A 13,021-nucleotide genomic window follows, 5' to 3' on the forward strand; every position below is an offset into this window, starting at 1 on the left:
ATACCGAGCGCAGTATGCTCGGCCACGCTCGGCTCCTCTCGCATAGGAGGTTGCACAGGGCGTGACCGCGTGACCGCGAGGGGAGCCGAGCCTGGCCAAGTATACCCGAGTGTACTGCGCTCGGTATATGTCGGCGACAAGGTTCAAACACAGCGAGGGAAGCGGTTATCGGCGTATATCGCGCACCCACGATTTTCCCCTTATTTTAAAGGGGAACAAAGTGCGCGGTATACGCCGATAAATACGGTACCACATATCTATACGGCTGGAACATACCGAATAATTTATTTTCAGAATTTACGAATTACCGAAATAATGAATACCGCATCTATAAGGGTTGAACGTACCAAATTCAAATTTTTTCCAATTTATTCAAAATAACGAATTTTGATCATAACAAATGATCTAAAAAAATAAAAAATCTCAGCAGTGCACATGTCTATATGGTGTATATATATCCGACAATCAAACATCAATCCCGATGTACTGACATCCGATCTCATTTCTTGGTGCCAGGAAAGTACAAATACCCCCCCAATCACCCCTTTTTGGAAAGTAGACAGTCCAAGGTGTTTAGTAAGAGGCACGGCAAGTTATTTGAGGTTGTCATTCTTTCTCATATTTTTTTTGGAACATGAAGAAATGTAAAAAAATATATTGACAATTGTTTTTTCTTTTTTTAGTTACGTTCAGGAAAAAAAAAATAATAATAATTATTTTAAATTTATTTTATTAGATTTTTTTTTTTTTTAACACCAGGGCAAGCTAATGTTACCATAGTAACAATGTACTACTCTGTTGAAGTGATCAAGATTTTTTTACACATTATGATTGCTTATAGCAGTGAATTTCAATTGTTATAAGCAAACATTTCACTGAATGAAATCGACTCATTCAGTTTGTTTTGTTGTGATCGGCCACAACTAATCACACGGCGGTGTGAGGCGAGCCTTACCACCAACAATCAGCAACTTCGGCCATGTTTTCTTACGTTTTCCTCCCATTCACTTTCAGTGGGTATCAGATTTCAGCCTTCGACCTTCTAGTCATGTCCTGAAAACTCGACCCGAACCAAAGCCAGATATATTCACCTCCCTTGATGATTTATGACGAAACGTGTAGGCCGGAGCCAGAGCGTCTACCGACCGATACACGGACTTTGATGCAAACTGCTTTGATAATATTGTAGCAGTTCTGATCTGCTTTTATGTTTTTAGCGGGAACTTTGGCCGAGTTACTTCTATTTGTAAACAGAACAACCGGGGATTCCTCCTCCCCTATCTGTTATTGTAGGGACCCCATGCAAAACAAAATAAAAAATAAGGTCTAGAGTTCCACCTAAAAATAGACACTGATCAAAAAAAAAGTGTGGGGTCCCCCTCCCATGTCAGATCCTTTGGGTCGGTTATAAATTTGAACCATAAAGACATGGTGTGACCAGTTTGGACCATCTCCATAAAGACATGGTGTGATCAGTTTGGACCATCTCCATAAAGACATGGGTTGATCCGTTTGGAACATCTCCATAAAGATATGGTGTGACCAGCTTAGACCAGCTCCATAAAGACATGGTGTGACTAGTTTGGAACATCTCCATAAAGAGGTGGTGTGATCAGTTTGGACCAGCTCCATAAACACATGGTGTGACCAGTTTGGACCATCTCCATAAAGACATGGGCTGATCAGTTTGGACCAGGTCCATAAATACATGGGCTGATCAGTTTGGACCAGGTCCATAAATACATGGTTTGCCAAGTTTCAGACCATCGCAATCAAGACATGGTTTGACCAGTTTGGTGTGGAGGAACTTGAGGGCCCTGCACAGAGCCCCAACCTCAACCTGACCAGGATTTGTCATCCACCTCAATATCTGACCTCACAAATGAGCACAAATTCTAACAGACACCCTCCAAAACCTTGTGGAATGGAAGAGAGGAGGATGTTATAGCCAAAGAGAGGGAAACCATATATCAATGGTCATGGGGGTGCAACTAACTTCATAATAATGGCCATGACTGTAATGAAGGTCTTGCCAGTATCCAAAATGATACACATTTGGGGTGAATTAAAACACTGATTGTGAGCCAGGCAGTGCTATATTTTGTCCTAGGCAAGGACAAGGACCAGGCCTAGGGTGGCACTTTGCAGGTTATTATAGCTATAAAACGAGGTCAGGGTCGGGGGCGGGGGGTGGCAACTCTACATTAATGGTTTTGTATTGGGATATTCAGCAAGCTCATATAGGTGTGATGGTCAGGGGGACACGGACTAGTGACCACTTCACACACGGTTGCTGTGAGACTTGGTACACTTGCTTCTACCATCCAACATCCTCATCCATCGATCTGTTTGTTAGACACAAATAATAAAAGATTCCAATTCCAATCATGAAAATGATTTGAATATCATTTATTTATTTATTTCTGCTTTGTTTTTCTATTTCCGGTTGATGATTTATTTCCAAAACACAAAACTCAGGATGATACAATTATAATGATATCGGGGGAGGTGGCGACGGTCTGTTGGGTCTTGTAGACGGTCTGTTGGGTCTTGTAGACGGTCTGTTGGGTCTTGTAGACGGTCTGTTGGGTCTTGTAGACGGCGACGATCTGTTGGGTCTTGTAGACGGTCTGTTGGGTCTTGTAGACGGTCTGTTGGGTCTTGTAGACGGCGACGATCTGTTGGGTCTTGTAGACGGTCTGTTGGGTCTTGTAGACGGTCTGTTGGGTCTTGTAGACGGCGACGGTCTGTTGGGTCTTGTAGACGGTCTGTTGGGTCTTGTAGACGTCGGCCGTCCTCAGGATGCAAGACCAGTGATAATTATTATACGTATTAATATAAGTAGCTCTGCTTGAAGAGAGAACGTCAGATAGGTAAGATGAGATCTGATAATTCATTTTATTGGAAGGACAAAAGAAAGGATTTCATGAAGTTTCTTTATTGAATGTATTGAAGGACCTCGGGATATAAACTTTCGTAATGTCTGTTTTACACATTTTACATGTTACAAACCCTCCTTATTATTGTCTGGCACAAAAAAATAAAAAATATTTTTTTTAAAGCAATCTATAGATTAAAAAATGTAAAAAAATAAATAAAAAAAATTACAAAACTAAGAAAAACTCATTGGTTTTGACTTTGACCAGTGTTAGTTTAACAAAAAATTGTTACTGTTGATAAAAAGTATCCATTTTATTCAATAGGGTGTCCTATTTACCATTTACCATGACACTACAAAGATTTATTTTTTTCCTTTTATACAACACGTTACAATCCCTTATTATAATCAAATTTTATAATATGTTGGTTGGAAGTAATGGTAATTTCCAAGTAATTTTACTTTTCTAATACATTCGTTAGAAGAAATTGTCATTTTCGAGAAATTCTAATTTTCGAATATGTTGGTTAAAATAAATGATAATTTCCATATGATTCTAAATTTGGTTGGAAGTAATTCCAATCCTAAAATGTTGGTTGAAAGAAATTATAATTTCCAATTGATTCAAATTTTCTAATATGTTATTTAGAAGAAATTATCATTTTCAAGTAATTCTAATTTTCTGATACGATATTTAGAAGAAATTATAATTTCCAAGTAATTCTAAATCTCTAATACGTAATTTTGAAAAAAAATTATAATTTCCAAGAAATTTTATTTTTCGAATACGATATTTGGAAGAAATTATAATTTCCAAGTAATTAAAATTTTCTAATATGAGATTTAGAAGAAATTATAATTTCCAAGTGATTATAAATTTCTAATATGTTTTTTAGAGGAAATTATACTTTCTAAGTAATTCTAATTTTCTAATACGATATTTAGAAGAAATGATAATTTCCAAGTAATTCTAAATCTCTAATACGTTATTTAGAAAAAATGATAATTTCCATGTAATTTTATTTTTCTAATACGTTATTTAGAAGAAATCATGTCCAAGTAATTCTAATTTTCTAATAGGTCATTTAGAACAAATGATAATTTCCAAGTACCGTATTTATCGGCGTATACCGCGTACTTTTTTGCCCTGAAAATCATGGCAAAATCGTGGGTGCGCAATATACGCCGATACCCGCGCTTTGTTCGAATCACTGCGCCGACATATACCGAGCGGTCACATCCTGTGCGTCCTGTACGTCCTTTACGCGAGAGGAGCCGAGCCCGCCCGACTATACCCGAGTGTACTCCGCTCGGTATATGTCGGCGCAGTGGTTCGAACACATCGCGGGAAGCGGGGATCGAGCGGGGATGGCCGCAGAAGGACGCCGGACCGGACGAGGCCGCCGATGGACGCGATGGACGACAGGCAGGACGCGATGGACGACGGGCAAGACACCGATGAGGGGCATCCAAACTATCAGGCCCCGTACACACCATCGGATCTATCCGCTGAAAACGGTCCGCCGGACCGTTTTCAGCGGACAGATCCGCTGCGTCAGCTGCCGGATTTCTGTCTGATGGTTGTACACACCATCAGACAGAAATCCGCACGTAAACAATACGCGGGGCGTGGCCGCACCGACGCCGCGACGATGACGCGGCGACGTGGGCGGCCCTGGAAGGTCAAAGCTTCCACACATGCGTCGAATCAGTACGACGCATGCGAGGGATGGCGGTCGGTCGGACCTGTCGGTCGGTCGGACGTGTCCGGTGAGTCTGTACAGACGACCGAATACGTCTGACGAACAGGTTTCCAGTGGACAGATTTCTTAGCATGCTAAGAAATTTGTATCCGCTGGAAACTGTCCGATCCGCCGGACAATTGTCCGCTCGGGCCTACACACGACCGGATCTGTCCCCTGAAACTGGTCCGTCGGACAAATATCAGCGGATAGATCCGGTCGTGTGTACGGGGCCTAAGTATTTTTTTTTTTTGCAGGAATCTTCCTTCAAGTTCGGGGGTGTGCGCTATACGCCGGGGCGCGTTATAGCACGATAAATGCGGTAATTATACATTTATAATACAATATTTGGAAGAAATTCTAATTTCCAAGTAATTCTAATTTCCTAATACGTTATTTTGAAGAAATTATGATTTCCAAGTAGTGCTCCGTACACACGAGTGGAAATTCCGACAAGAAAATTTTGATGAGAGCTTTTGGTCAGAAATTCCGACCGTGTATATGCAGACCTTTGTTGTCGGAATTTTCAGCCAACTAAAGATTGAGAGCAGGATCTCCATTTTTCCAACGGAAAAAGTTCCTATCGGAAATTCCGATCGTCTGTGTGCAATTCCGACGTGCAAAAAAAAAAAAAGCATGCTCAGAATCGAGCAGAAGAGCCGCACTGGCTATTGAACTTTTTCTCGGCTCGTCGTACGTGTTTACGTCACCGCGATCTTGATACTCGGAATTTCCAACAAGATTTGTGTGACCGTGTGTATGCACAAGTTGGAGCCAACATTCCATCGGAAAAAAATCCACGGCTTTCTTGTCAGAATTTCCGCTCGTGTGTACGGGGCATAATTCTAATTTTCTAATACGTTGTTTAGAAGAAATTATAATTTCCAAGTAATTTTATTTTTCTAATACGTTATTGAGAAGAAATGGTCATTTCCGAGAAATTCTAATTTTCTAATATGTTGGAAGAAATGATAATTTCCAAGTAATTTTAATTCTCTAATAATGTATGTTGGTTAAAAGAAAAGATCATTTCCATATAATTCTAATTTTCGAATATGTTGGTTAGAAGAAATGGTAATTTCTGAGTACAGTTGAACCTCGGATTACGAGTATAATCCATTCCAGGAGAATGCTCGTAATCCAAAGTACTCGCATATCAAAGAAAGTTTCCCCATTGAAGTCAATGGAAACGAAAATAATTTGTTCCGCATTGACTTCAATGGGATGCAATACCGAATGCGGCCAGAGGTGAGGGGCGCCAGAGAGCGCCGAAAACGCCTCAAAAGGCTGAGGATGCGTGTTTTATGCTAATTTGGGTTGACCTGACGTGATTGACGTTTTTTTGAAACGGCGCATGCGCCGTCCGTGTACATATCCCAGTGTGCATTGCGGCTAAGTACGCCGCATGGTCCTATTGATTTCGACGTGGACGTAAATGACGTAAAACCCTATTCACGGATGACTTATGCAAACAACATAAAATTTTCACATTTCGACGCGGGAACGGCGGCCATACTTAACATTACTATTCCAGCTATTTGATGCCGACTACTGATACGCCAGCCTAAGTCTCTCTGAATCTATCTATTTGCCTTGTTTCCTGCGCCCCCGTACCTCAGGCCAAATGAGGTACTGCAGACCAATATTCGGCTTTTCTTGGCTCCTGCGTCCCGTTACCTCAGGCTAAATGAGGTACTGCAAGGCCTATTTTCGGCTCTGCTTGGCTTCTGCGCCCCCGTACCTCAGGCCAAATGAGGTACTGCAGACCAATATTCGGCTTTTCTTGGCTCCTGCGTCCCGTTACCTCAGGCTAAATGAGGTACTGCAAGGCCTATTTTCGGCTCTGCTTGGCTTCTGCGCCCCCGTACCTCAGGCCAAATGAGGTACTGCAGGCCTATTTAGCTTGAATTCTGCCCGTCTTGCGAGTCAACACTCATAAACCGAATCAGAATTAAAAAAAAAGTTGCTCGCAAATCAAAACGCTTTCAAACCAAGTTACTCTTAGGCCCCATACTCACGACCAAACATGTTTGCTGAAAGTGGCCCGCGGACCAGTTTCAGCAGACATGTTTGGTCGTGTGTAGTTACGAGCGTACAGAATTTCACCGTACATTTGCCCGCCGGGCCGTTTTTCAGCAGACATTTATTTCCAAACTTGTTTTAAAACCGTCCGCTCAAATCCTGTCCGAACGTACATGTTTGGTGGTGAGTACACAAAACCAACGTACAAAAACCCCGCGCATGCTCAGACTAAATGAGGCCACGGGAGCGCTCGTTCAGGTAAAACTCACGTTTGTTTGGGATATGGCACATTCGTCAATAGAAAGATTAATTCTAGCAATAGAACACTGAAGCAAAACACACAATAACCAACGCTTGATGCCGTCGTTTTCTTCATTCTTCTCTTGCTATAACTAATCAGTTATTTAGCTCATGTTATTTCAACTGAGTTGTTCCATACTGAAAAGTGACATTTGTTAGCTGTGATGTAGTAAGATTTTTGCAAACTTTTATTGGCCCGACGTATCATATTTTTAGTGGTCCTCCACATTTCAAATTTTTTGCTTTTAATGTTTAATGGTTATCTTTCCCACTTTCTTTAGGTGTTTATAGTTATGTCACCATTTAGAATATTTTAATAGGAAATATTTTTGATTTAGCTTTTGTTTGTATATTTAACAGGATTTTTTTGAAGGTTGTTTAAATTGTCTACCATGTTGGCACACCAAATGACCCCCCCCCCCCACATGAGTTAGTGAATATTTTAGATTAATCATTTTATTTGTTTGTAATGTTTGATGCCTAAAATAATACCCACAGTATTACAAACAATAGGCACGTTTTTCAAATCAACAAAAAGGCTTTTATTTGAGCAAATTATAAAAAGGATCAAAAACAGAATGGCAGCACTTGAACAGCTAGCAACATACATGCAAACTTGCATTTGAAACATGGTGAAGGATAAACTAGCCAACCTCAGGAAGCACACAAAATAAAATCTGAAGCAGCAGCACATAACCAAAGGAACCCAAGCTGTGGTAGTCCAAACAAGATGCCATTTGTGGGGGATCAAATGGAAGGCAGGGCATCAACGTCTCCTCTTCCTTGCAACCTTCCTTCCAGGCTGCCTTCCAGCGGGTCATCCCTGGGCCCTTGCAGGTGGGGATGATGTGGCAGCAGGAGAATGGTGTTCAGCAAGCCGGGCCGGGTCACATAGCCCAGTGTCTGGGGTCAGCAGCTCCCTCTGCATCCACCAAAGGGCCTGGTTGATGATGCCCTTGGCCAATTGCCTCTGCTCCTCCGTGCCTTTATTGAGGTCATGTGCCACGGAGGCACTGTAGGCCTCAGTGGGGTTGAGGGGGGCCCTCATGATGGCACTCGCCTCCTGAATCATTTTCAGGCTGGCTTCCTCCACTGCCCCCAATTTCTTCTTACGGCCTGGTGGCCTAATATAAAGGGGAGGAGCCTGGCTGGTGGTGCTTGTCCTGGGGAGCTGCTGAACGCCACTGGGCCCGGCCTCCTCCTGGCTGCCACTGACCCCTTCGTCCTGGCTGACAGTGAGGAGAGGATCTGCCACCTCCTGGCTGGTCTCTTCTTCCTGTGTAAAAAAAAGGGACATGTTGTAATATATTTAGGAATATACTCACTCACATTTTCATGCTTGAATCTTATTTTTTGCCTTGAATTTAAACTTGAAAACAGACTCACCCTCTGACCCCTGCAGTTGTCATCCCTGACACCTATTTGTTTGCCCACGATTTTAGATTTTTACTTCCCAGCTTGTATTTTATTAACCAATATCAAGTCAAGAATCAAACAATAATTAAGATTATTACATAAATAGTTATGAAACTACTATACCTCATCATCGTAGAGGCGCAGATCTGCCTCTCTGTCAGCCAGGCCCTCTTCATCCGACTCTGCAGGGCTGTGGTGATCTGGGGAAGTCCCGCTGGGAGGTAGCGTGGAGGAAAGGTTGGGATTCAGACTTGACATTGATGGCCTGCCTTCCAGTTGATCCCGCAAAAATGACATCTGGTTGTAATACCACAGCTTGGGTTCCTTTGGTGGTCTTGCTGCTGCTCCAGATCTTAGCTGCTTTTGGTGAGCTTTGTACGCTCTCCTATATGTGCCCCTGAGGTTGGCAAGTTTATCCTTGACCATGTTGGCACTGCATTCTGGCACCCATGTCCTCATGTATGCTGCTAGCTGTTCAAGTGCTGCCGCTCGTACGTCCTTATTGTGGTAATGGTCCTGCTTTGAATCCCACAGGATGGGCATTTCCCTAAATTTATCCAGCAAGTGCTGGATAATCTCTTGGCTCTGCAGGAGATCCATTGGGAAATTAGGATTTATTCTTTTTTTTTCTAGATTGAAAAAATAAAAAGAAACCAAAAACACTATTAAAAAAAGCCTCAGCATTTACATTGATAGAATATGTTGTTTAAAAAGTAGTACCTATATAGAAATACAAACACAGTGTCTCTTGTTTAGAAAATGCTGGCCAGCTCTGCCCCATTGGTTGGTTTTAGCTAACATTTTTTTTATACATGCCGCCCCTTTGGTTACATTGCAGGAAATAATATAAATCTACAACCATACACAATTATTAGAAATGACAGCATTCATCAAGGCACTATTGCATGTGTAGATATCCTGCCCCTCAGCATTGATTACATGAAAGAAACTTCCTAATGACCTCTGTCCAACCAACACAGAACAATACTTGGCCTGATCTGAATACACCCTACATAATTGATAATGAGTCACAGCATTTTTGACCTCTCTATTTTGTGATGTCTACAAAAGCATTTGGGTACGAAAATCACATTCTGGTATCCAAGAGACATAATAGCTTAATAAAACTGTGCAACCAACAGACCAAACCCCCATCCCATTGCTCTACATTTTAGAGCCCGCTGCTGATCCCATGTTTAAATTTCTTACCTGCCTCTCTCACAATCCTCGTTTCTTCCGCTCGCTGAATTAACACGTAACCTACGTAATCACGTCAAGCGCCTTTTATCCACTCCGCGTATGTATGAAACGCCGCCCTCGTCACCTTTGCCATGCCCCTAATCAATTGAAAAAGTAAATATGGCGTTAACTGTGTAGGTTCTGGAATCGCGCGAATATTCTCCGCGTAACCTACGTCAATACGTTGTTGGCATTCGCGACACTCCGCATATGCAATAATCCCCGCCCTCATCTCCGCCCCTGACGGGACATTTCCTCGTTTCCACGCCCCTAATCTCTGTGGGAAGGAAAGATGGCGATGTCACACGAGCGGGCACGGAGCTCTCATGGCGCAAGTGAAGGGACAGAGGCAGGACCGTCCCGATCCAGGCCTCAAAGATATAAAGCCACTAATATGTCGTTCGAAGAAATGGTGGAGTTGGTTTACATCATGAGGAGGAAGGATTATGATGGTGAATGTGGGCCCTACAAAACACCGAACCGTAGGAAGTCACACATAATGGACAAGGTGGCAAGGAGAATGAGGAGAATGTTTGGTGTCACCAGGTCAAAGGAGCAACTACGGAAGCGTTGGTCCGATTTAAAATTGAGGGAGCCACATCACATGAAGAAGATACTCAAAATTCTGCGTAAAAGTAAGTCCATATTATTTAAGGGGGGGGGGAATGTCTGCAATAATGTGTTGACATGTATTTTTTCACATCTGCCTCCTTGGCCTGCTTGTACTTTTGAACACGTGTAGATACTGTATTGTGTTTATGTCAAATAACAACCTTAAACAAATTTTGTGAAATAGTAAACACGCGTAATATGACATTGTTTAGCAAAAATGTGACGTTACTCCAGGAACAACACACCTGGACATGGCTGACTGGCCCCAAACTTGGTTTTCCAACATTGTTGAATAGCAAAATCACAGAAATTCAATTGAGTGAATGTGACAGGCAAACAAGATTCATTCTCCAAAATGCAAATAAAGTTGATGTTTTAACATCTTGAAATGCTAAGCACCTGTGTCTCAAAAATCAAAGTATATTTATTTGGAGGGTCGACGAGAATTAATGTTTTGGGGGGACATCCATTTGTGTCACTTCTTTGCAAAAAAGGGGCAGGATCAGAGCTTGGCCTAGAACTACGCCAAAAATGGAGGATTGCTGAAAGAATAAACAACCAAAAATCATCATAAATGTATCGTCTATGCAATGTGTGCGATTTATGATATCCAATATCTGTGTGCTGATGAGTATCCCTTTTGTTTTTTATTATTTCTTATAGGGGAAAGAAGACGCCAGCAATTGGAGGAGGCAGAGAGGGCCAGACACCCTGAAAATCAAACACCTCCACATGTTGAGCAGGAGGAGGCTGGGGAAGGAAGAGAGGAGGATGTGGAAGGAGAAGAGGATGTGGAAGGAGAAGAGGATGTGGAAGGAGAAGAGGATGTGGAAGGAGAAGAGGATGTGGAAGGAGAAGAGGAAGGAAGAAAGGAGGAAGGAAGAGAGGAGGAAGAAGTTATTTTGGACTTAGAATTTATAGCAGATGAAGGGCAAGTGGCGGAAGAACAATTTGGTGAATTGCAAGAAGGTGGATTGATGGATGAAGGAGGAGTCGAAGATGATGGGGAGGTGGTGGAAGAAGGAGGAGTGATAGAAGATGATGGGGAGGTGGTGGAAGAAGGAGGAGTGATAGAAGATGATGGGGAGGTGGTGGAAGAAGGAGGAGTGATAGAAGATGAAGAAATTGGGGATGTGGAAATTATCAGGCCATCAGGTCAGTGTCACCCCTATATTAATAGGGCCAAACATATGCAGATAGGCTGGAAATTATTTACATATTTTGAATGCCAATTTGTTTATTTTTAGGGGATGAAGATGGAGTAGCACATTTTTCACGTGCAAGTGCTTCTATAATTGTACAGCAACTAATGGAGTGCAGCACGGAAATGGACAATATGCGGGAAAGGATGCTAGTCATGGAGCAGAATGTGCGAAATGTCATTTCAGAGTGTAGCACGGAAATGGAGAACATGCGACAAAGGATGCTAGTCATCGAACAAAATTACAAAAATATCATTGACATGATGGGCCGTGTCAAAGACTGAACCACAGAAGCCCATCCCCCGCCCATCCCCCGCCCACAAAACCCTTTTTAATTTTAGTACTTTATAATACGCCAACATTTCTAAATGCACACACAGTGTGCCAATATGTGCTATCTGCCATCACAGACTATCTATTGTCTGTGCTTTGTGGGTACAAACCCCTCCTCGATCCTCAAGTAGTTGAGAGGAAGGGTTTGCTCCCACAAAACACAGACATTGATCACCCATGATGTCAGATAGCACATGTGGCCATTTGTCTGTTTAACCAATGACATTTGGCGAGTTTTCACTGAATGTGTGCATTTAGAAATTTTGGCGTGTTCCAGTGTGAAAGCACACCATCCATATGACTGACTGCTGTTCTTTTTTTAAATTTTTGTTTGGTGTTGATCTTTTTTGGTTTGTAAATGTTTCCAGTTTCAGATCACAAAACGAACAAGAAATCTCACCTAAAGAAAGAAGTTAACTAATTTTTGTAAATAAACAAAAAATTTTTGTGTTGTGTTAAAATCTTGTTGAAAAAATTAGACACAAACAAATACAAAGCCAAAAACTTTTTGGTATAAAAAAAATACACAACAATTTATAAATGTAAATAAATGTCTTAGAAACAAATACCCAAAAAAAAATTAAAAAATACAAAATAAGCCAAAAAATGTCTACATAAATTAGTCTGGGTTATTGGAAACCAAACTAAATAAGAACTTAAATTTTTAACCAAAGTCTAAAAAAATTCTGTTTAGAAGTGTGTATATATATATATATATAATATATATATATATATATATATATCTAGAGATAGATATATAGGAGACAAGCCCAAAAATTCTTGCGTATAGTTTCAGTGAAATTATTCTTACATTGTGTTTCGATCATTATTATTGCTAATCACTGTCAATAAAGACAAAAAAATAAATAATTAAAAGCCAATATTTTGTCTGAAGATTTTGCAGGAAATGTTTTCTGCCTAAAAATACACATTTCTTGTTAAAAAATGACTAAAATAAAAAAAAAAAAATGAAACATCAAAATCAGAAAAATGAGTGGCTTCTTATTTCTAGACTGAATACCCAGTTAGTAGATGAGTGAATAATGTGCAAATGTGGTTAGTTAATACATCTGAGTAAGTAAATTTGGCACTAGAAGTGCACTATTTTTGGAGAGAACCTGGAAGACAGAAAAATAGAGAAAAAGCAGTAATGACAAACAACTGTATAAAGTCCAATGGTCTAATTATTTATTAGTTGTGAGAATATTCCTTTCTTTGGGGGGCCGAATTAGAAAGAAATATGATCTGGCATAGCAATGGCCCCCCGACCCATGAAG

The sequence above is a fragment of the Rana temporaria genome (genome assembly GCF_905171775.1).
Source record: "Rana temporaria chromosome 2 unlocalized genomic scaffold, aRanTem1.1 chr2f, whole genome shotgun sequence".
In the NCBI taxonomy this organism is placed as follows: Eukaryota; Metazoa; Chordata; class Amphibia; order Anura; family Ranidae; genus Rana; species Rana temporaria.